The sequence below is a fragment of the Ovis canadensis genome, chromosome 1 (genome assembly GCF_042477335.2).
Source record: "Ovis canadensis isolate MfBH-ARS-UI-01 breed Bighorn chromosome 1, ARS-UI_OviCan_v2, whole genome shotgun sequence".
Taxonomy (NCBI): domain Eukaryota; kingdom Metazoa; phylum Chordata; class Mammalia; order Artiodactyla; family Bovidae; genus Ovis; species Ovis canadensis.
In genome coordinates this window covers 172,491,033-172,515,228 of record NC_091245.1, presented here as the reverse complement: position 1 = coordinate 172,515,228, position 24,196 = coordinate 172,491,033, and positions in this window count along the sequence as shown.

Below are 24,196 nucleotides of genomic sequence, written 5' to 3'. Positions count from 1 at the left end.
TTTGTGTAGGGATGGAATCAGGTTTCAGCATGAAACTCATATAATTGGGATGAGGGGGAACCATTCTAAGAAAAAAAACCAAAGCAAGTATAAAATCAAATAAATATATAATTACTTATTTAGAAAAGAAACTTCAACAAATTACTAGACCTTTTGTGATTCAGATTCTTTTATGTTTGATTTTTTTCTTTTTAGTATTTTTTTTAGAAAATTTCCCCAAATTTTTTCATTTAAAAAATGTTGAGGGCAGGGAGGATTGAGAAATCTGTGTACCTTCTGCTCAATTTTGCTGTGAAACTAAAGGTCCAAAAAATAAACTCTCTTTAAAAAAAAAATATTTTCTGGCTGCCTTCGCTAGATAGCACACTCTATAGTTTTCAGATTGTAATACACTTCCAGGACTCATAAAGCCCAAGCTGTATGTATAAGGTGCCTAGGTTAGGATTCACAGAATCTACCTGTGGGCTAGTAACACTAGCTCAGTCAGCAACATTCAACCTCTTGATCATTCTCTCCTGAAAAGCAATGGTATTTCATTCAGTGGTTTCCAGGTAGTAGTGTCCTAATGATTTTGTTCCTTTTGGGGCATTGTCCTCTTTAGCTTCTTTTATGTAGCCGTCTAATTTTGGAGTTCCTCAAGGTCTGGTTCTAGTTGTATTTCATTCCTTACTCTATATTCTCATTATATATTTATATTAGCACTTACTTTTCAGTTACTTCCTATGCACAGATGACACAAATTTACATCTCCAGACCAGATTCTTCTTATGAGCATCTGAGATCTAAATGTCCCCTAGATATCTTTTTTTGGAGTAAGTCCAAGTCTCCACCAACACGTTCAAAATGAAATCATAATCCGTGTCACCCTTCAAATCGAGTCATCTATAACATTGCCAATATCAAATAATACAATTTCCACTTCAGTGAAGCCATACGGTTACAAAAGCCTGACATCCTGTAGTCATCCACAAGATTATTTCTCTCTCCCTATCTTTCTCCAAACTAAAAGAAACTTCGTGAATTTTACTTCCTAAATATCGGTCAATTGTGTTCATTCTCTGTAACTTTACTTCCCTGGTAGCTCAGACGTAACTCATTGTAGCTCATTGTAGACGTAACCGTCTGTCTACAATGTGGGAGACCGGGGTTCGATCCCTGGGTCGGGAAGATCCCCTGGAGAAGGACATGGCAATCCACTTCAGCACCATTGCCTGGAAAATCCTGTGGACAAAGGAGCCTGTTAGGCTACAGTCCATGGGGTTGCAAAGAGTCGAGCACGACTGAGCGACTTCACTTTCTTTCTCTAACTTTCCCGCTACCACCTTAATCCAGAATGCTGCCACATAAATTCTGGACAACAGCTTCCTAATCAGTGTATGTTCACCTGTTCTTGCCCTCCTTTTTATCAAAGTGAAAGTGAAAGTGAAGTCGCTCAGTCGTGTCCGACTCTTGGTGACCCCATGAACTGTAGCCTACCAGGCTCCTCTGTCCATGGGATTTTCCAAGCAATAGTACTGGAGTGGATTGCCATTTCCTTCTCCAGGGGATCTTCCCAATCCAGGGATCGATCCTGGCTCTCCCGCATTGTAGACAGACGCTTTACCATCTGAGCCAACAGGGAAGTCCTTTTTTTTTTTTTTTTTTTTTTTTTTTACGAAATCTACACACAAACCAGAGTGATCTTTTAATAATTCAAGTCTGATTAAATCACATGCTTGCTAAAGTCTGGTCAATATTTTCCCATTGCTTGTAAGAAAGAGAATTTAGTAAGGCTAACAAAGCGGTGATGGTCTGGCCCTATCCAAGTCTCATCTTACAATGAACTCTCCTTTACTAAATCTACTTAAGCTGTACCAAATTTCTTTAGGCTCCTTATACACATCGTGGCCTTTCTGCCATGTATTTTTTAAGTGCCAGAACACAGTTACCTCTTTTTCCATGTAAATTCTAATTACTCTTAATATTTTGGTTCAATTGTCCTGTTTTATAGAAATCTTTCCAGACTTCTCTGTCTAGCTCTTATAACCTACTAACTATCTTTATAATGATGGCAATTTTACATTTCCATTGCTATATTTTTCAGTTCTTTTTACTTCTCTGACACTAAGGACCATTGAGTTTCTAGTGGCTTGGCATAGTCCTTGCCACCTGACACTCAGTGCATATTTGTTAATAAATCTTATAAGGTACAAGCAAGGTGTATTTGAAATACTTATGGGTTACTATCTTGATAGTTTTTTCCCCAAAAAAACCTTGCCTTGAGGATAGTTTATCTAATTTTTAAAAATGGCATTTTCTCCAGCTCAGTGGGGTTCCTAAAAATTCAGCAAAATGTTTGTGTGCACACAATGAATACAAGGAGTGTGCTGCATGAGCTGAATGTGCTACCTACCAATTTCCCTAATGGTTGTTTTTGATCATAAATGTTGGCTGTCACTTTTGGACATCTAGTTAGGTTTCTAAGTGTATTTGCTATACACATATCAAGTTGATTAGAGATGATTTGTTGATCTGTTTTACTTTAGGTAAATAGAAATCTAGTGTTCCAATACATGCAGTTGAATCGATTTGGCAGACTGCTAAAAGAATACTTAACACATGTTCTTCAACCCAAGGGTATCCAGTCTGAAGCTATAGCATCAGCCAAATTAAATTCTCAGAGAAAAGCACAGAGGAAGCTGATTCTTTTTTGGCTAGATTAGTGTTGCATGTAAGGCTTATAGAGAAGTAGAGTGTAAGAAAAGAAGTCAGTAAGAGATGAATGTGGGCTTGTTGGGTACAGCTACAGCTGGCTATCATGTTACATGAACTTTAAATACAATATCTCAGTGATCCTTACAAAAATCCTACAAAGAATACTTTAATCCCAGTCTTATAAATAAGGAAAGTGAAAGTCACTCAGTCATGTCCAACTCTTTATGATCCCATGGTCTATACAGTCCATGGAATTTTCCAGGCCAGAATACTGGAGTGAGTAGCCTTTGCCTTCTCCAGGGGATCTTTCCAACTCAGGGATCAAACCCAGGCCTCCCACATTGCAGGTGGACTCTTTACCAGCTGAGCCACAAGGGAAGCCCAAGAATACTGAAGTGGGTAGCATATCCCTTCTCCAGCAGATCTTCCTGACCCAGGAATCAAACCAGGGTCTCCTGCATTGCAGGCAGATTCTTTACCAACTGAACTATCAGGGAAGCACTGATGATAAACCGATATTTAGAGACCATCCCTAAACAGGTTATATTCAGAAATATTGGTGATATCCAGTTCCTACACTTTATTTTTTGGGCTCAAATACAAGTTTTGAAAGAAATACTTTCTTTAACACTGAAGCTTATGATAAGCACCACACTATAATTATCTTATTATTCATCTGCATATCTCAGTTAAGTATAAGTTTCTCAAAGACTTAGGTTATATCTTCTCTATATAACATTTTTCCCCAGTGGGAATATCTTGACCTAAAAGGCTATTCAAGATTACTTGATCTGAAAAATTAATTATGTTTCTGACCCTTAAACATCTTTCTTCTTTCATATCATGAGTTTTAAAGTATAGATTTTATTACTATTTCAGTATTGTGACCCAACAGACCTGGAGAAAATTGTTCTTGAAAAGATAATTTGTTATTCACAGTTCCCAAGAAGACAGGGTTTCATATGGAAGCGCCAGGGTCAGTCAGGAGGCTGAAGGAGTGGAGGAAAATCATGAGCAAGAAGAGCCTTTATTGTGGTTTTCTCTAGAAGGCAAGGCAAGGCAGGGTAGGGCAGGGTAAGCAAACTTAGGATTTGCTACTTTGAAAATTTTGGCAGACTCTGAGGGATAGAGAATATCCCTAGTTATCTGATACCTAGTCCTGAGGTGAGCAGAGTAAGGGGATAGTGGTCTTGAGTGTGGGAGCCCTGTGAGCATCAAATAAAGGATGTGACTGGGGTATGGGTTCAGACTGATTGCTTCGCATGTGAAAGACATTCATATAGGTAAGTCCTGGGAAGTACAATTTCCTCAGGGTCAGTAAGTGTTAAAATAACAGTATAAAATAACATGTTTAATGTACCATGTCAAAGGAGTAATTAGTTAAGAGAAAAGAATCAGTGCTGAATTTAAGCTATTGCACATGAAAACAATATTAGGATTATATTAACAGAAAATGACCTTATAGATCTTCCACTTTACTGTCTTTTGAGAGTATCAAATTTAAGTACTTTGAGGAAAATAATTTCTCTGGCCTTTAGAATATATTTCAATATATCACAACAACATATTACTCCAATTTTTCATATTTTTAGATGAAGTTTGTGTAGAGGTAGGAACCTCAGTGGGGCTTCCCCAGTGGCTCAAGGGTAGAGAATCTGCTTGCCAATGCAGGAGATGCAGGAGATACAGATTCAATCCCTGAGTCGGGAAGATCCTGGAGAAGGAAATGGTAACCCACTGCAGTATTCTTGCTGGGAAATCTGATGGACAGAGGAGCCTGGAGGGCAATAGTCCGTAGCATGCCAAAGAGTTGGACACAACTGAGCTACTGAGCATGCATGCACAGGAGCCTCAATACTAAGTAAAGAGGGGCTAGATAGAGGTTAGGATTGGGGGAAACTGTGATTAAGTAACATTCTAAGAAAGGATAGTGTTCATTCTAAAGGAATAGATTTCTGTTAGACTTCTTATTATGAAGGTCTCTGATGAAACACTAAACAGGTAAAAAATATATTATAAAGGAAATCATTAATAAATTTTTACAGTGATAGATTTCATTGGTCTTTTTCATGACTTGCATTCTCAGTAAAAATGTTATTGTCACTAAGCAAATATTTTCATGGTTCACATGATCTGAGAGACAACTGAGATCCCTGAAATATTTAAGCAATGTTTTCTTCTCTATCGGGAAAAAACAAAATTCTCCCTTTTTTTTTCACTTAGAGTTAGGTAAAAAGTATATATTTCTGTCTTCCATGCATGCATGAGTTTGTGTGTCTTTGTGGATGAGGCAAGCAAAAGAAAGTTTCTTAGATTTATATTTTTAGTTGTTTCTTGAACTTCAAAGGGAAATATGCTAAACAGAGTTGTTGACCATTTTTGATGTTTTGAAAAATGCATTCCAGGTGGAAACTTGCAGGAAACAATTTTAGGTTGACACAGTTGGAAATGTTTAAACACTCAACACAATGAAGTTCACAATGGAAAATCTGACAAACCTTTTACATTAGTGGCAACGTGAGGTTCCACTGAAATTACCAAAAGGCAAGTGCCATAATAAAAGCAGCTTCTGGAAATTGTGGGGAGAAAGCCTGTAGCTGCTTTTAGAGAATTATTTTTCTAATTGTTATTCCTAACTCAAGGGAGAACCTGGTGGTAACAGTGTGTTCCTCTATTGTAGTCTATCCATTTAGTTTTCAAATAACCATGTTAGGTTAGCATTGTGTTTAAGGCTTGGAGTGGGATGGTTTTTGTTGCAAAGGGAAAATGTAACCTAAAGAGCCCCTTTTAGCAAACTGAATCCCATGACTTTGAGTTAGATGGCAGATGATGAATGTTTGATATGTTTTTACAGATAGTGGCCGAAAAAGCAAATAAAAAATGAATTCCCAGGATGAAAAAGGAGGAAAGAGAATCATGAGCCTTTTTGGTATTTTTTGTTCCATATAAGCAAGGAGATTTCCAAAAGGCAATAAAATAACAAAAGAACCATTCCAAGCATTGTTGATGTCTTAAGTTGAAGGTAGGAGAGCATGCAGCTAGCTAAAGCTCACCTTTGAAAACATTAAATCATCATACAAAAGGCCTGGAAATATCTACTAAAGATCTAATGCATCTCAGACAGATTTATCCTTCATTTATTTAAAAAATGTTTATTGAAAGATTGCTGTGCACCATATCCTGTTCTGAGGCACACAACAATGAACAAAATTAGAACGCGTGCTCTACATTTAAAGATCTATTTCCTTTATAAAAACTTAATCAGCCTTAGCATCACATCGTTTTGTAATGTGGGTATTTATGCTTCCTTTCTTTAGGCTGAGTTTTTGTGTGGGTTGTATGTGTATATGTGTGTGTGTGAACATGTGGATATATCTGCCTGGGGTACTGCAAGGAGTTTTGCTTAATCTTTATGAAATTTGAAGCTCCATGTAACAAAAAGACAAAAATTGCATTTAAAGACAAATCATATGTCAAATAATGTCTGGTTCAGTAAATACTGGATTTTCTTCCTCTTTATCAAATCTTATATTCTTTATCCTCCGTTTTTAAGATTGCGTTTTTTCTATACTTCAGTGTTCTCAAATTTGACTATACACTGAGTTCACCAGTGGGGATGTAAAAATTACTGATTCTTGAGTCTAACACCTGCCATCCTGAAAATTTTATTTAACTGGCATATTGGTTAGAGTTCTCCAGAGAAACAGAGCCAAAAATATGTGTGTGTGTGTGTGTGTGTGTGTGTGTGTGTAGATTTATTATGAGGAATTGGCTTACATGATTATGGAAACTGGGAAGTCTCATGATCTGCATCTGCAAGCTGGACAACCAGTAGACTAATTCCAGTCTGAGCAGGAAGACTTCGAAACCAGAGAAGCCAAGGATGTAAATCTCCATTCAAGGGCAGAAGAGGGCTGAGGTCCCAGCTCAAGATAGCAGACCAGAAGGGAGGGAATTCTCTCTTTCCTTGCCCATCCACATTGGGAAGGGTAATCTACTGAGTCCACCTATTCAAATGCTAATCTCATCCAGAAACACCCTCACAGACACACCCAGAAATATCTTTTAGTCTGAGCACTCCACAGCACAGTCAATATGACACATAAAATTAACCATCACAGTTGGTCTGTAACAACCTACACATGAGGAAATATAAAAGTTCTGCTAATAAATCTCATGTCTAGCCAATGCTGACATCCACTGTTCTGAAACCCTGGGTGATGGCTGCAACCTCACCACCTCTTGGGAACTTATCAGAAATGCATATTATAGGGTCTCAGCCCAGACCTACTAAATCAGAAACTCTGGGGATAAGCCCAGCAATGTCTTTTAGTCAACCCTCCAGGTGATTGTGAAGGATGTGAATGCTTGAATAACACTGAGTGGGGTTGGAAATTAATTTTCATCTCTCATCAGTTCCCAGGTGATGCCAATTCTATCTACTATTCCAGAAACAACACTGAGAACTATGGCTCTAAACCCAACTCTCATCTGATTTTCTCATATGTGTACTCACACTTGATGGAATGGATTTCTCAAGGGAGGTAGGGGGAATTATCTGATAGATTTAGCTAATGCACAAAATCAGTGTTTTATTTTCAATGATATTCTCTTATGTGGTGGCTTACTAGGGGGAAGGAAGGTAGTTTTTGCTTAGTAATCAAGTTTATAAACTTTTCCATGTGTTTCCTATAGTCACAGACACTTGACTTGGAATATAAGTTGGTTCAGTTGTTGTTCCCTTTCAGGCAGAAATAAATATCCAGGTGTTGGAGTCATAGAAAATGCACCTGACTCAGAGCTAGCTTTTGTGTTTGGCTTTGAGGTAACTTCCAACCTTTGCCAGAGATGCTGACCACCTGTGAAATATTTGATCAATCTGTTGATCCAGCTGCAGCCTTTCTGTGCTGTAAATTCCAGCTCTCCTATGGGAGGAGAGGGTGCTTGGTGACAGGAGAGCCTAATAATATGGGCCAATTCAGAAGGAAGGAGTTGACTCAGGTCTAGCTGGCAAAAATAATTTGTTTGCCCCTATTGTTTCTACAGCCAAAGCACATGTTTAGTACTACCTTATTACACAGAGGTATAGAGCTTCTTTTATGTGATAAGATTGATGGGGTAACTGACTCACATGCAAATGCCTCAGGGTAATACCCCAGATTATTTTCCCTTTATACTTTATAGGGCCTAACCATTAGAGTGCATGTCTGTGGAATTTGACAATAACTGCTGTTGGCCCAGAAAATGTCATATGACCGCATTTGTCTCACAGATTGTGGGACTGAATATGGGCCAAAAGAGAATTTATTAAAGCCTTCTGAGGTTATGCTTTTGAACTGTGGTGTTGGAGAAGACTCTTGAGAGTCCGTTGGACTGCAAGGAGATCCAACCAGTCCATTCTGAAAGAGATCAGCCCTGGGTGATCTTTGGAGGGAATGATGCTAAAGCTGAAGCTCCAGTACTGTGGCCACCTCATGCGAAGAGTTAACTCATTGGAAAAGACTCTGATGCTGGGAGGGATTGAGGGCAGGAGGAAAAGGGGACGATAGAGGATGAGATGGCTGGATGGCATCACCGACTCAATGGACATGAGTTTGAGTGAACTCCAGGAGATGGTGATGGACAGGGAGACCTGGCGTGCTGCGATTCATGGGGTCACAAAGAGTTGGACACAAATGAGCAACTGAACTGAACTGAACTGAACTAAAGTAATTAAAAAGACATCAACAAGCCTAGGGAATCTGAAACATGTCTGATCATCAGAATTCAGAATCACCCAGAAAATGTAAAAATAGAGATGCCGAGGTCCATCCAGAAATTTTCCTCTGGGTAAGACTGGGATTGATCCCAGCTATTCTGAAGATTCTTTCTTAAGTCTCTATCCTCTGTTGTCTCACCATCATTTTGAGATCCACTGGCCTAGACCAGCCCCTCTGTAAAGGCCAAGTGATCTTGCAAGGCAAGCTCTTTTATTTTTCTATCAAATTCAGTCTCTTAAAACTGTAATGATTCTGGATAAAGTATAAAGTCGAGTTAATCAGCAAATTTCTATGAGCTGAGTATTTGATTCTAGCCTTTGTAGTTACTGACTAGTTGTACGACTTGGTTTATGACTTAACTTCTTCTAAACTCTGCTTCCTCCCTGGTAAAATAGGAATAGTAATTCTATAGGATAATATAAGGATAAAATTATATGAAGACCATAAAAATGTTTTGAATATTGTGAAATATACCTTAAAGATATTTATTATTAATAACAATATTGCATAATGTTTACTAGGCCTGGAAAATGAGGTTTGCATTAATTATCATTTTTGGAAATATTAAAAGAAATGAGTTTTAGGTATATTGATTTAGAGTAGTTAGCAAAGCAAAATTTATGAAATAAAAGACAAAGATCCAAACAAACATTTGGCTAAAAGATGTGGTATATATATATACTACATGATATTTATTAATCTTACTGGGTTCCTACTATGTGCCAGACATCTACTGACTGATACAATCAATTAGTGGCAAGTTTTGACATTTGCTACCATTACCAAAAGTGAAAGTGAAAGTGAAGTTGCTCAGTCATGTCCAACTCTCTGTGACCCGTGGACTGTAGCCCACCAAGCTCCTCTGTCCATGGGATTCTCCAGGTAAGAATACTGGAATGGGTTGCCATTTCCTTCTCCAGGGGATCTTCCCCACCCAGGGATCAAACCCAGGTCTCCCACATTGCAGGCAGACGCTTTAACCTCTGCACCACCAGGGAAGCCCAATACCATTACAAAAGGAACTTAAAAATAAAATAAAAACACTAATTAAAGATTTCCTTTAGTTTCATAATTTTAAAGGGGACATTTCTTTGTCAAAGATAAGGTATCCATAGGTGCGTGGATTTATCACTGGGCTTTCTATTTCATTCCATTGATCTATATTTCTGTCTTTGTGCCAGTACCATACTGTCTTGATGACTGTGGCTTTGTAGTAGAGCCTGAAGTCAGGCAGCTAGATTCTTCCAGTTCCATTCTTCTTTCTCAAAATTGCTTTGGCTATTCGAGGTTTTTTGTATTTCCATACAAATTGTGAACTTATTTGTTCTAGCTCTGTGAAAAATACCGTTGGTAGTTTGATAGGGATTGCGTTGAATCATAGATTGCTTTGGCAGTATACTCATTTTCACTATATTGATTCTTCCAATCCATGAACATGGTATATTTCTCCATCTATTATTGCCCTCTTTGATTTCTTTCACCAGTATTTTATAGTTTTATATATATAGGTCTTTTGTTTCTTTAGGTAGATATATTCCTAAGTATTTTATTCTTTTCATTGCAATGGTGAATGGAATTGTTTCCTTAATTTCTCTTTCTGTTTTCTCATTATTAGTGTATAGGAATGCAAGGGATTTCCGTGTGTTGATTTTATATCCTGCAACTTTACTATATTCATTGATTGGCTCCAGTAATTTTCTGGTGGAGTCTTTAGGGTTTTCTATGTAGAGGATCATGTCATCTGCAAACAGTGAGAGTTTTACTTCTTCTTTTCCAATTTTGATTCCTATTTCTTTCTTTTTTTTAACTTTACAATACTGTATTGGTTTTGCCATACATTGACATGAATCCACCACAGGTGTACATGAGTTCCCAACCCTGAACCCCGCTCCCAACACCCTCCCCATATCATCTCTCTGGGTCATCCCAGTGCACCAGCCCCAAGCATCCTGTATCTTGTATCGAACCTAGACTAGCAATTAATTTCTTACATGATAGTATACATGTTTCAGTGCCATTCTCCCAAATCATCCCACCCTCTCCCTCTCCCACAGAGTCCAAAAAGTGTTCTTTACATCTGTGTCTCTTTTGCTGTCTTGCATACAGGGTTATCATTACATGTTTCTAAATTCCATATATATGTGTTAGTATACTGTATTAGTGTTTTTCTTTCTGGCTTACTTCACTCTGTATAATTGGCTCCAGTTTCATCCACCTCATTAGAACTGGTACCCTGATTCCTGTGGCCAAAACTATGTTGAATAGTAGTAGTGAAAGTGGGCACCCTTGTCTTGTTCCTGATTTTAGGGGAAATGCTTTCAATTTTTTACCATTGAGGATAATGCTTGCTGTGGGTTTGTCATATGTAGCTTTTATTATGTTGAGGTATGTTCCTTCTATTCCTGCTTTCTAAAGAGTTTTTACCATGAATGGATGTTGGATTTTGTCAAAGGTTTTCTCTGCATCTATTGAAATAATCATATGGCTTTTATTTTTAAATTTGTTACTGTGGTGTATTACATTGATTGGTTTGGAGATATTGAAAAATCCTTGCATCTCTGGGCTAAAGCCCACTTGGTCATGATGTGTGATCTTTTTAATGTGTTGTTGGATTCTGGTTGCTACAATTTTGTTAAGGATTTTTGCATCTATATTCTTCAGTGATATTGGCCTGTAGTTTTCTTTTTTTGTGGCATCTTTGTCAGGTTTTGGTACTAGGGTGATGGTGGCCTCATAGAATGAGTTTAGAAGTTTACCTTCCTCCGCAATTTTCTGGAAGAGTTTGAACAGGATAGGTGTTAGCTCTTTAAATTTTTGGTAGAATTCACCTGTGAAGTCGTCTGGACCTGGGCTTTTGTTTGCTGGAAGATTTCTGATTACAGTTTCAATTTCCGTGCTTGTGATGGGTCTGTTAAGATTTTCTATTTCTTCCTGGTTCAGTTTTGGAAAGTTGTACTTTTCTAAGAATTTGTCCATTTCTTCCACGTTGTCCATTTTATTGGCATATAATTGCTGATAGTAGTTTCTTATTTTCCTTTGTCTGTGTTGTCTGTTGTGACACAAAGGAGTATTATGCAGCCATTAAGAAGAATACATTTAAATCAGTTCTAATGAGGTGGATGAAATTGGAGCCTATTATACAGAGTGAAGTAACCCAGAAAGGAAAACACCAATACTGTATACTAATGCATATATACGGAATTTAGAAAGACGGTAACAATAACCCAGTGTGCGAGATAGCAAAAGACATAGATGTATAGAACAGTCTTTTGGACTCTGTGGGAGAGGGCGAGGGAGGGATGATTTGGGAGAATGGCATTGAAGCATGTATAATATCATATGTGAAATGAATCGCCAGTCCAGGTTTGATGCATGATACAGAATGCTCAGGGCTGGTGCACTGGGATGACCCAGAGGGATGGTATGGGGAGGGATGGTATGGGGAGGGATGTGGGAGAGGTGTTCAGGATGGGGAACACGTGTACACCTGTGGCAGATTCATGTTGATGTATGGCAAAACCAATACAATATTGTAAAATAATTAGCCTCTAAATAGAATAAATAAATTTATATTAAACAAATTAAAATAAAGGGGACATTCCAAATTGCTCAGAATGGCATACATGCAATCTCAAAATCTGACCCTTATCTTTTTCAAAGTAATGCATCACAGGAAGAAACTTTGCTCAAGTCACATTGACATTTTTACTTCTATTAATAGCTGAGGAAGGCATCGCCTCAGGATTTTGATCATTTGCATAAAGATTGGCCATATTTCTGGGAAATGAATTCCTATTAATTTCCATACAAAGAGGTGTTAAGAGCTCAGTTTTAAATTCTCAGAAAAAAGTCTGTTTTTCTGAGTTGCAGCTAAAGTTTGAGAATCCTTCAGAGAAGCTCTATGAACCCTTCTGATAAATTAGGAAAGTGATTCAAAGCCATACCATGTTCACACCCAGCTCAAATGCAACCCTGTCTCTCAAGCCTTTCTTAAGGCAGTTAGTCCTCCCTAAGTCCATATTCATATTCCTATTAGAGAAAATATGATATTATTCACTATTGTCTGTTTATAGTTCTCTTCCCTTTTAACCATAAACCAAGAAGCAAGACCCTCACATGATCATCTCTCTGTCATAAATGTTTATTGCTAGTCCTACTATAGCAGGGACTGAAAAGAAGGGAGGGGGGATGAGAGAAAGGTAAGAAAAATCTTATAGCCAAATACCCATTTGTAACTCACACTGTGGATTTTGTAACAGTCAGCCAGATGTTCCAAATGATGAGGCTGTGAAAATGAAATATGTTTACAGATAAATAGATGTTTCTTCAGACAATCAAAGAAGAAAAGGTGAAGTCAGGAGATGAACAGAGTCTGAGGTCAGCCCTGTGAGCTCTTTTGGCCTGGAGCCAGAAAAGGAGTTGAGACAGATCCTGCTGGCTTCCAGGTGTGATTGTGTTTATATCCATTAAGATGATTGTGTTGACAGTACACAGGAGAGAGAGTCAGACCAGAAACAGTTTCTAAATCTTGTCCTGGGAATTCCTGAGAGAAAACTGTGGACACTGATCCTGGAAGGTGATAGATGGAAGATGTCAGTAGATGCTTTTAGTTTTCTGATTCAGAATAATAGGGAGTCTGTTTGGGGGCTCAGCATCCCTGAAGATGATCCCCCATCAGAGGGCTTATGTCAAGAAGTCTGAATTGCTAAGATATTTGAGGCTCTTTCCTAGAATGCTACCCTACTAGCATCACCTTGAGATAAAATTGAAAACTGAGTTGTTTTTAGAAAAGCTTACAGTGCTTGCGGTCCAGATTTCATTGTATCTTCAAAAAACTTTTCAGTCCAGAGGTGCCTGCTGGTGTGCTGGAGGCTGTGCTAATGATTACCTATTGTAAAGGAGTAAAGATTTAGTATGCTTAGTATTATCCATTACTACTACCAAAAACTTGCTCATAGTATGTATCAATAGATATATAAAGCAAATTAAGTAATTGTTTATGAAACCACCATGTTTTAAAAACAAGCATTTATTGAGACTTTTTCTGACCCAAGCACTGTTCTGTGCCCTTTGTGTGTGTCTGTGAGCCAGATAGATACAGTGTCTACCCTTATGAAGCTTACATATTAGTAGATAGACCATAAACAAATATAATTGTCAAAAAATAGGAATGACTTCATAGCAAGCAACTTTTGATAGGATAGCCAGGGATAGTGCATCTGAAGAAAAGTTTTAAAAAGAGGCATCTGAAATGAAACCTGAATAAAAGAAAGTGTTATACGCAAAGACCTGGTCAGAGGATATCCCAATTAAAGGGCCATCAAGTACAGGATTCCTAAGGAAAGAAGGAGTTGCCTGTCCAGAGGACAGAAAAATAACCAATAAGAAAGTTGGAGAATGATACTAAAGACAGAGACCATAGGACTTAATTATGTAGAACCTTTGCATATAGTGACAGAAACTTTGAGTCAATTTTATAATTTATGGAGAGTTTCGGTTTTTAAGGAAACTATTGTTATAAAGTGATGTATATTAATGAATTTTACTTTGTCTTGAAAGAAAAAATGAAGAGAAAATAAAAATTAATTGTTTCTAAGAGGAAACAGAATTTAACTGTACAGGGATTTTGAACTGAAACTTGAAGAAAGTGTAAGGTTTCAGCAGGTGAATGAAAAAGAGAAAAGCCCATTCAACTTTGAAGACATGTGTAAGCCAAGCCACAAAAGCATGTGGTTGAATAGATGTCTAATATGAACAGGAGATAAACACAAGAAAATGGCCGCAAAAATGTGGGTTTATGTAATGATAAACTGCTCACAAATATTGAGTCCTTGTAATGTGCCAGACTTTGGGCTTAACTGTTTAGTTTGGTTGATTGCAAGCCCACTGTATTTCCTGAGTACATTCATTCTCCCATTCCCTGAATATTTTGCATAACCTCTTGCCTCAGATTTTTAGCATATTCTTTCCCCTCTGACTAATAACTGAAGATGCTATTCCTTATATTAATAAAACAAGACAATAGAAGCAATCAGAATTAACCATCAGATTTACTAAATTCCTTCCACTTATGCCTACACACTACCTCTTCCTGATTTTTATTATGGATGACAGGGAGTTGTCTTGTCCCTCTTCCAAACTAACATTAACCTTTGTATTTGTGTCCTGAACCCTATCTCCTTTTATTTTTCAACAGCTTGCTTCAGTCATTATTCCTTGTCCTCTGTCCATGGAATTATCCAGGCAAGTGGCTACCTCCTGGAGTGGGTAGCCATTCCCTTCTCCAGGGGACCCAAATGGCCCAGGCATTGAACCCGCCTCTCCCACACTGCAGGTGGATTCTTTACTATCTGAGTCACCAGGGAAACCTGGTTTTATTTAATAAAATAAATAAATAAAACCTTGTTTTATTTAATTCAATTATTGTTTCTATATTCTATTATTTCCTTCATTACACAACAGTGAATTAATCTCTTTTAAAAAAAAAGCAAATGAACAACAACAACAACAAAAAAAAAACTCTAACCACTTCCTGTCTACATTACACTTCATTTACCTGTTTCCCTTCTTAGCAAACTTACAGAAGGTGTGTCCAGTCACTACCCAGCTTCATTTTCTCTGGAAACCACATCAGTCAAGTTTCATCACCACACTGTTGAAACCACCCATTTACTCATGATCTCTATGTAGCAAAAAAGCTCATCATCAGTTCTCATTCAAATTTTCAATTACATTTAACACAGCTGTAACTCTTTGAAGCTCTTTGTTAAACTGACTTTCAAGACTCCACCTTCACCTGATTTTCCTCAAGTCTCAGTGGTTAGTTCTTTTAACTCTGAATATAGAGCCTCATCTTTTCCCCAAATTAGAATGTTGCAAAGCTCAGTCCTTGGACTTCTTATCCTCTCAATATATACTTACTCTCTAGGTAATATTTTTTTCCTATGACTTAAATAACATACCTTTGCTAATAGATTCCAAATTTACATATCTTTGCTATCCTGCAGTCCACTGACTTATTGTTTAAGGGATCATGTGCTCTTCTCATTTCTCTTAATTATACAGTATTGTATCACAATTGTATATTTCTGCCTCTAAACTAACTGCAGTCATATTTCACTCCCAGTGTTTCACATGTCAGAAATCCATCACACCCTTTGCATATTATTTTCACAATTGTACTAAGGTGCTATTTTTCTTAATCATGCTTTTTCTCTCAGTTTTTAGTGGAGTTTTCCAGAGGCTATGTGGACAATGTAAAAGTATTGCTCTTATAGTTAATGAACTATGAGCTTGTGTATTATTGCATTTTAGGAATTTCTCAGTTCTGAATGATAAATGAAAAAGAGTTGGATATTTTCTCAAAGGTCAAAAATAGAGTTATATGACCCAGAAATTGTACTCCTAATATCATACCCAAGAGAAATAAGAACATAAGTGAATCCAAAAGTATGTACACAAATGCTCATAGCAGCATTATTTATGATAGCCAAAGGCGGAAACAACCCAAATACCCAACGACTGATGAGTGGATACACTATTATTGTAGTATATACACATGCTGTGTGTGTGCTTAATAGCTTCAGTTGTGTCTGACTCTTTGTGACACTATGGACTGTAGCCTGCCAGGCTCTTCTGTTCATGGGATTCTCCAGGCAAGAATACTGGAATAAGTTGGTATGCCCTCCTCCAGGGAATATTCCTGACCAGGGATCGCACCCATTTCTCTTGTGTCTCCTGCATTAACAGGTGAAATCTTTACCATTAGCACCACCTGGGATATATTAAACATGATCTCACCCCAAGACCTTAGAACTCTCTGTTTTCTCTGCCTGGTTCCTCCCAAGATCTAACTTGGATCACCTTTTTATTCAGGCTACTGCTCAGTGTGACGTCCTTAAACTGTCCTTTCTCTCTCTATCCAAAACAACACTTTACACTTCTATAGCATCCTCTATTTCTCTTGATTTCCTTTTTATGTCCCTTTGAATTGCCATGGGCATTTTGTTGTTGTTTAGTCACAAAGTCTTGTCCAACTCTTCTGTGATCTCGACTATAGTCTGCTAGGCTTCTTTGTCCATGGGATTTCCCAGGCAAGAATACTGGAGTGAGTTGCTATTTCATTCTCCAAGGGATCTTCTTGACCCAGGGATCAAACACACATGGGCATGTGTGCTGCCCATGTGCTTAGTCACAGTGCTAAGTGACTGTGCTTAGTCGCTCAGACATGTCCAACTCTTTGAGACCCCATAGACTGTAGCCTGCCAGGCTCCTCTGTCCATGGGGATTCTCCAGGCAAGAATACTGGAGTGGGTTGCCATGCCCTTCTCCAAGGGATCTTCCCAACCCAGGGATCAAACCTGGGTCTCCTGCATTTCAGGCAGATTCTTTACTATGTGAGCCACATCAAGGAAGTGCCCATGGGCATCAGTTCAGTTCAGTTCAGTCGCTCAGTCATGTCCAACTCTTTGCGACCCCATGAATTGCAGCACGCCAGGCCTCCCTGTCCATCACCAACTCCTGGAGTTCACTCAGACTCACATCCATCGAGTCAGTGATGCCAGCCAGCCTTCTCATCCTCTGTTGTCCTCTTCTCCTCCTGCCCCCAATCTCTCCCAGCAGTAGAGTTTTTCCCAATGAGTCAACTCTTCGCATGAGGTGGCCAAAGTACTGGAGTTTCAGCTTCAGTATCATTCCTTCCAAAGAAACCCCAGGGTTGATCTCCTTCAGAATGGACTGGTTGGATCTCCTTGCAATCCAAGGGACTCTCAAGAGTCTTAAGCAGTCATAATTACCAAAGAAATTAACTCGTCTCCCATCCCACCCTCAGCATCCCCAAGCAATGAAGGGAGTTGATATAAAAATACTCCAGCTCCCTATGTGGCATTGCTTTTGAGATACACACTTTATTTCAATGACATCCATATTTTCCCAGAGGAATTAAACTCTAGTTACCCAGGGTGGTGACTTATTTGACAACATACACTATTGGCTGTTTTTCCTTTGTGGTCTCATTTTCCTACTTGCTTAAGAACATTTCCTGGTATTGCCTCTTAAATGTACTGCTTGCATTCAAATATTTATCTCTTATGAACTGATATTATGTTTATTATGTTTCTTTATCTTTATTGCTGTATTGCTGCATTTTCTACCTGCTGCTGCTGCTAAGTCACTTCAGTCATGTTCGACTCTGTGCAGCCCCATAGACGGCAGCCCACCAGGCTCCCCTGTCCCTGGGATTCTCCAGGCAAGAACACTGGAATGGGTTGCCATCTCCTTCTCCATTACATGAAAGTGAAAAGTGAAAGTGAAGTCACTCAGTCGTATCGGACTCATAGAGACCCCCATGGACTGTAGCCCACCAGGCTCCTCCGTCCATGGGATTTTCCAGGCAAGAATACTGGAGTGGGGTGCCATTGCCTTCTCCAGCATTTTCTACCTAATAAAGTGTAAATACTAAAAAGGTGAGGATCTTGTTTTGCTCACTGGGCTTAAAACAGTGTCTCTTATAACATCTGCATTCAATAAATATTTATTGATTGAGTGAGTAATTTGATGTATTCCTTACTGGATCCTGTGAGGCAGGTGCTATTGTTATTATTTCTATATCATTGGGATGAAACCAAGATTTCAAAAGGTTAACTAAATTGCTTAGGTTTCACAGTATGTGGAGAAACAAATCTCTAAGATCTTTGACTAATATCAAAGCCCATACTTTCAACAAAAGTCGTTAACAGTGAGTACTCAGCACTGAGACCTAAGATACGTAGTCCAAATACAAGTAGCAGGAAGTAACCTTACAATGAATAGTTAGTATTGTTAGGTTCCTGCTAGTTAAACTAGAGGTTAAGAAAGGTAAATTTTCAAAGATTAGACAAATATAAAGACAAAAACAAGTTTGCATAGATTCTTCTGAAGTTCACAGCCCCTTCCTTCTAAATTTTGTTTCTGTATTTGGTTTAACTGGCCCTCTTTCTCATGGATGATTATTGTGGTCACTTTTGTCAGTGGTAAATTTAATATATGTTTTGATTTCCTGCTTTCCGTAGTTAAAGATCAAATCCACTCATTTTGTTTCAAGGTACCACCTTCCTCTGAACATGGGTTTCAGATCTCAGAGTAAATCCATGAAATTCTACTTCTCTGTCACTCTTTGTCCAAGTCTAGGAGAACCACCCAGAGGAGTACCAAGAAAAGCATTAAATGCTTTTCTCAAAAGGTGACCAATTAGTGGAATTACTCAAATGTAATATTCTTTTATCTCTTTGCTCTTCACTTATCAAACATATCACAGCATTCTGAACATTAGAACAGAAATACAAAAAAGTTATTATGGATTTTTACGCTTCCTGCATCTGGTTTGTTCTTTATTTCCTTCAATTTTTATTAGACAATTAATAAGTCATTTGATAGAGGGAACCAAATTCAAGTATTAGAAGGTTTCCAAAGTAAAATATTTTATTAATTGTAACAACACCCACAGGTAAGGAAATAGACAAATGACTCCAGCTTCTTTACTACTTAATATAACCAGGGATTTAATTCTTATAACACATGTTTTTAGAACAGGCCAAACATACAGTTTTTCTGTCTTAGGGTAGCAAAGGATGACTAGAGGGTACTAGGTATGAAAATTTAAAACAAAGGGACTTCTGGTATTCAAGAAGATGGCAGTAGGAACAAGTGAAATACAGAAAGGGAGGAATTGGCTGAAGAAGCAGCAAATAAAGCCTTAGATGATTAAACATTTTTGCCAGAGACCTGCTGTTTCAATGTTTATAGATTTTAAAACTTTGCCAAATTATCAAAAAAAAAAAAAAAAAAAGAAAAGAAAAGAAAAGAAAGTCTCACTGGAAGAATATTTCTACAGAAAATAAAAATCAAGGAAATTTGATGTAAATTTGATTTGACTTCTATTCTTCTGTGATCTGAAGGTCTGAGGAGATATCTATATTGACAGTGACACAATTACACTTTCTTAAAGGGTGCAAATTGTCTTCCCAGGTGGTGCTAGTGGTAAAACACCTGCCTGCCGATGTGAGACATAAGAGATGTGGGTTTGATACCTGGGTTGGGAAGATCCCCTGTAGTAGGAAATAGCAACCAACTCCAGTATTCTTGCCTGGAGAATCCTATAGCCAGAGGAGCCTGGTGGGCTACAGTCCGTAGGATAGCAAAGAGTAAGACGTGACTGAAGAGACTTAGCATGCACACAAAGGGTTCAAAAATATCATTCGCTGAGTTGACTTGAAGTTCTCAAAGAGTCATCTTCATTGTCAGTTTTTTCTTGTATCTCTATCATTTAGCAGAGCTTGATGATTGAGTACTTGTGCGTATTAATACAATAGATTATCTTAGCTTATCTTTCTATCTATCTATCTATCTATCTATCTATCTTCATCTGTCTAAATTCACTGTGTTACTTACATATTAATTTTAATCTAATGGAACACTGCAAAGCATCAGACACGACTTAGCTACTAAACAGCAATGGAACACTAATAATCTTTTAATTTACTGATATAACTGAAGAAAATGAGTAAATTACCTGGATAATGAGTCACATTTTGTTCAGCTGGTCACTGCCCTGGCCATTATGAATGTATACAGCAGTGAATAAGAAAAGGGCAATAGCCGGTCTGAAGGCGTCAAGCAAAACTACAAGGCTACTTGAGACAGCTGGCAATGACCAGACTGTGTGGCAGTAAATGTTTTCAGGACTCCCCTTATGTGAAAAGACAACAGATTTCATTGAAGATTGCAAGTATGGAACCAAAAAGGTTTTTATTCTCTCTCTTCTCCCCTCAAAGAGCTTCCCACCTTGAAGGGATTTATGTCATGCTTGGAATGAAAGAAACACAGAGAACAAACTGAGGTCATTAAGAGGTTACCACAGGTCAGCACTTTGTCTTTTATTCTCTTGGAGATAAATGGGTAGCATTCTATCATTTTTGATAGTTGGTCTCCTAACTGGAAGTATCATCATACTGCATATCTTGGCCAAAAGTCCAAGTGGTAAACTCAGCACAAAGATTTAGTATGAGGTGAATACATGGTTCCCTGGGGACAAGAGAACATAAAAGCTGAGTTTATGTATCTTGGGGCCCTAATTACTAATACATATATCTTAGTATTATTTTACAAATGACAAGTAATCCAAGAAGATTAAAATTAGTTCCAAGAAGAACTCAGTTTTTTCCCCAATTTTTCTTTCTTTTTGTAATATTTTTTTTATATATTAAAATAAAGAGACTACTTCAATATGAGAGATGAGCTATTTATCAGTAAGCTGGTGAATTTGCCAACAAATACTTTTACACACATTCAATCAGAAGCTTTTAGATATAAAATATCAATATGTGTTGCATTTTGTTATGTATTTATGTATTGTCCAGTACTCTTGCCTGGGAAATCCCATGGATGGAGGAGCCTGGTAGGCTGCCATCCATGGAGTCGCTAAGAGTTGGACAAGACTGAGCAACTTCACTTTCAATTTTCACTTTCATGCATTGGAGAAGGAAATGGCAACTCACTCCAGTGTTCTTGCCTGGAGAATCCCAGGGACGGGGGAGCCTGGTGGGCTTCTATCTATGGGGCCGCACAGAGTCGGACACGACTGATGCAACTTAGCAGCAGCAGCAGCATTGTTAGTGTGTAAAATATTATGATTATGATGATATTGCTTCCATAGGCTTTGAGCTCCAAATTCTTATAACCAAAGACAATAGAAAAGTCTTCATCATCCATCCAGTCTAACAAGGCATTCCTAGATTCACAGCTCTTTGTTTTTGATCAACACCAAAGAAAAACAGAAATAGAGAAGAAAAACCTCTTCTTTCTGTCTTTACTGAAAAAATTACTGTCCTGAAATATTCAGAGTTCAGAAAGATCTCTACATTTTGTGGCTCAAGGGTTCTGACTTGACATCCTTTCCTAAGATGAGACAAATAAGATTTTATTGAGCCACTAGAGAAGCAAGGGCTCTCTGAGCCAGAAAAGAATGTTGGATGGGAAGAGGTTATACATCATAATCCACCTACACAAATGAGCATGACCTAACAGTCTCGGATATGAAAAGAAAAGTGATAATAGGCAATTACAATTATAAAGATAATCTATAATATTGAGGTGTTTTCTTAATCTATGAATGACCCTTGTTGTCTGATGTTATATTTTTTATGTTTGGAGAACCAGATAAAAACTTTCCATGCTCTTGAAAAGGAAAATATTATCATCAATATTTTAAAACCATAGTAAAATTCTCATTCTGTTGCTAATTTATCAAGTGAAGCAGAGTAAAATAATGTACCTAGATGATGTGTGATCATAACTGCATTCTTCTCTTACGAATAAGTAGAGAACTATGTTTAGAAAAATTAAGTCATATTTTTAAAATAAGTGCAGTAGCACATAGAAAAGTGTAGAAGTTTCTGATTTTAAAATTGTGATGGAGTATATATCAGGTGTTGCTGTGTATACTTTTATTAGCTTCTTTCTCCATTCACCTCTCCCAGTTTTACTTTTTTCTCTCCGGACCTCCGGACCTTTCTTCATATTGAGGTTCCTTCTTATCCTTCATGTTTCCCCACACTGATCATGAAACTTTAATTATAAAAATGCACTCAGTTTAACTTTGTAATTAATATTGAATAAGTACAGAATCATTCTTTAACTAAATGAATATATTTTAATTTCTTGAAACCATTTCTTAATCGCCCTGATAAGATCACCCCTCTCAAACTGATCAGAAGAAATGATTAACCAGATTTTCTTTGACATTTTCAAAGATACAGATACCTTTTGCTTTTGATATGTGTCATTTGACTTTTACAAAACAATTTCTGTTCAGAAAAGAAAGACTTTCTATTGTTGAAATGACCTCATGAACTTCAAATGCCCAAACAGTGCATGGAAAAGGTTTCTGTGCCTGGAATTTAATGAAAGTCTTGCTTTTAATTCAAAGAATACGTTGTATTTAAATCTCTAGCACAAAGGTCATTTGTGTACTATGATTCCAAAATCAGTGTAGGTGACACAGACCAATTTCATGACCAGTAATAATGTTAATTATGGCTTTCTACTCATTTAATACGATATAGAAATACAAAGTCTGACACCATCTAGAAAATTCTTGGGACTTTTCCTTCTCCAGATGAAAGATCTTATCTAAATAAATCCTTTAGAGTGCTTGGTTATAATTACTGAATTTGCTTGCTGAGGAGATAATTGCTTGGCTTGTTATCTGACCCACTCAAAACTAAAAAACGGTAGACTTAAATCTTGCTAAATTACTCACCTTCTCAAATTAGAGTGTGACCAAAAGTAGGGACTTGAAGGCAAAAGCTAGAAAACTTAACATGGTTCCATCATATTTTACTGATGATCAGACTCAAAAATGTCTTTCAGTGTCTATGATAGATGAACTTGCCTGAAGCTGCTATCCAGTTGAATTCAGAACACTTGTCAGAGGGTAGAGAATTTTTATAGGATAGTATCAGCAGGAGGAAAAAAAATGTACTGATCAACTCTTTCCAAGGGCTCTAAGAATAAATCCCACTTCTCTTGATCAGTTTGGGATTGGAAAATGGGCTACAAAATATGTTGGGCATCTGTTCTCTGTGAAATTCTGGATGATTTATTTGAGATCATACATTAGAGGCAAAGTTAAGAATTTTTACTCATAGAAATGCATCTTAAATTGTCCCTTTTACTCTTTATAACTTCTTCGATGTCTGATCATGGCTTCTTTGGAATGCCATGGGAAAAGTGACCAAAGAAAGGCTTCGATAAGAATAGAAGTTACTCAGCAAGAGATGGGAAAGTTTAAGTGTAGCAGGGAGTGTGAGATTTCTAGCAGTAATCTGTTTTTCTTATTCTACCTTCTTTACCCATAGTTTTGGGGTGTGTCTATTAGGAAAATGACTTTCCTCATTGACAGTTATGTGTGGAAAAAGAGATTCTTTGTTTCTTGTTCTGCTCTGTTTGAAGTACAGCAATATATAAAGCAAGTTGCTGCCAAATCTCCATGAGAGGATTGAAACAGGTTGAAAGTGGGTGGGTGTATGGAGGGGGTGGAAGCTGATAGGTAAGCTGTGTGTGTTCCAGGCCCAATAGCAGGTTTTGCAAGTTCTGAAACTAGTTAATGAGTTTGTTCTCTGAAAGAAGTCTGGGCCTCTTTGTGGATAAAACAAACATTTGAAAATTGAAACTCATAAAAGAGCCAAAATATTCTTACTCTTTCTCTGAGAGGTAGATGGAAGTCTTTGGTGTCTGACAGGTGCAACTTGTGAGTAACCTGGACAGCAGCCAGAAGTTCTTGCAAGAACAGACCAAGACCACACCTGTTGATTGAAAACATTGCCCTCTAACACAACAAATGAAATTATATAAAATGCCACCCCTGTTTCCCACTTTCCAGACTGGCTGATTTTATTAAATGAAGGTTAACATTATTGCTTTGCCAACAAAGGTCCATTTAGTCAAGGCTCTGGTTTTTCCAGCGGTCATGAATGGATGTGAGAATTCGACTGTGAAGAAAGCTGAGCACCGAAGAATTGATGCTTTTGAACTGTGGTGTTGGAGAAGACTCTTGAGAGTCCCTTGGATTGCAAGGAGATCCAAACCAGTCCATCCTAAAGATCAGTACTGGGTGTTCCTTGGAAGGACTGATGCTAAAGCTGAAACTCCAATACTTTGGCCACCTCATGTGAAGAGTTGACACCTTGGAAAAGACTCTGATGCTG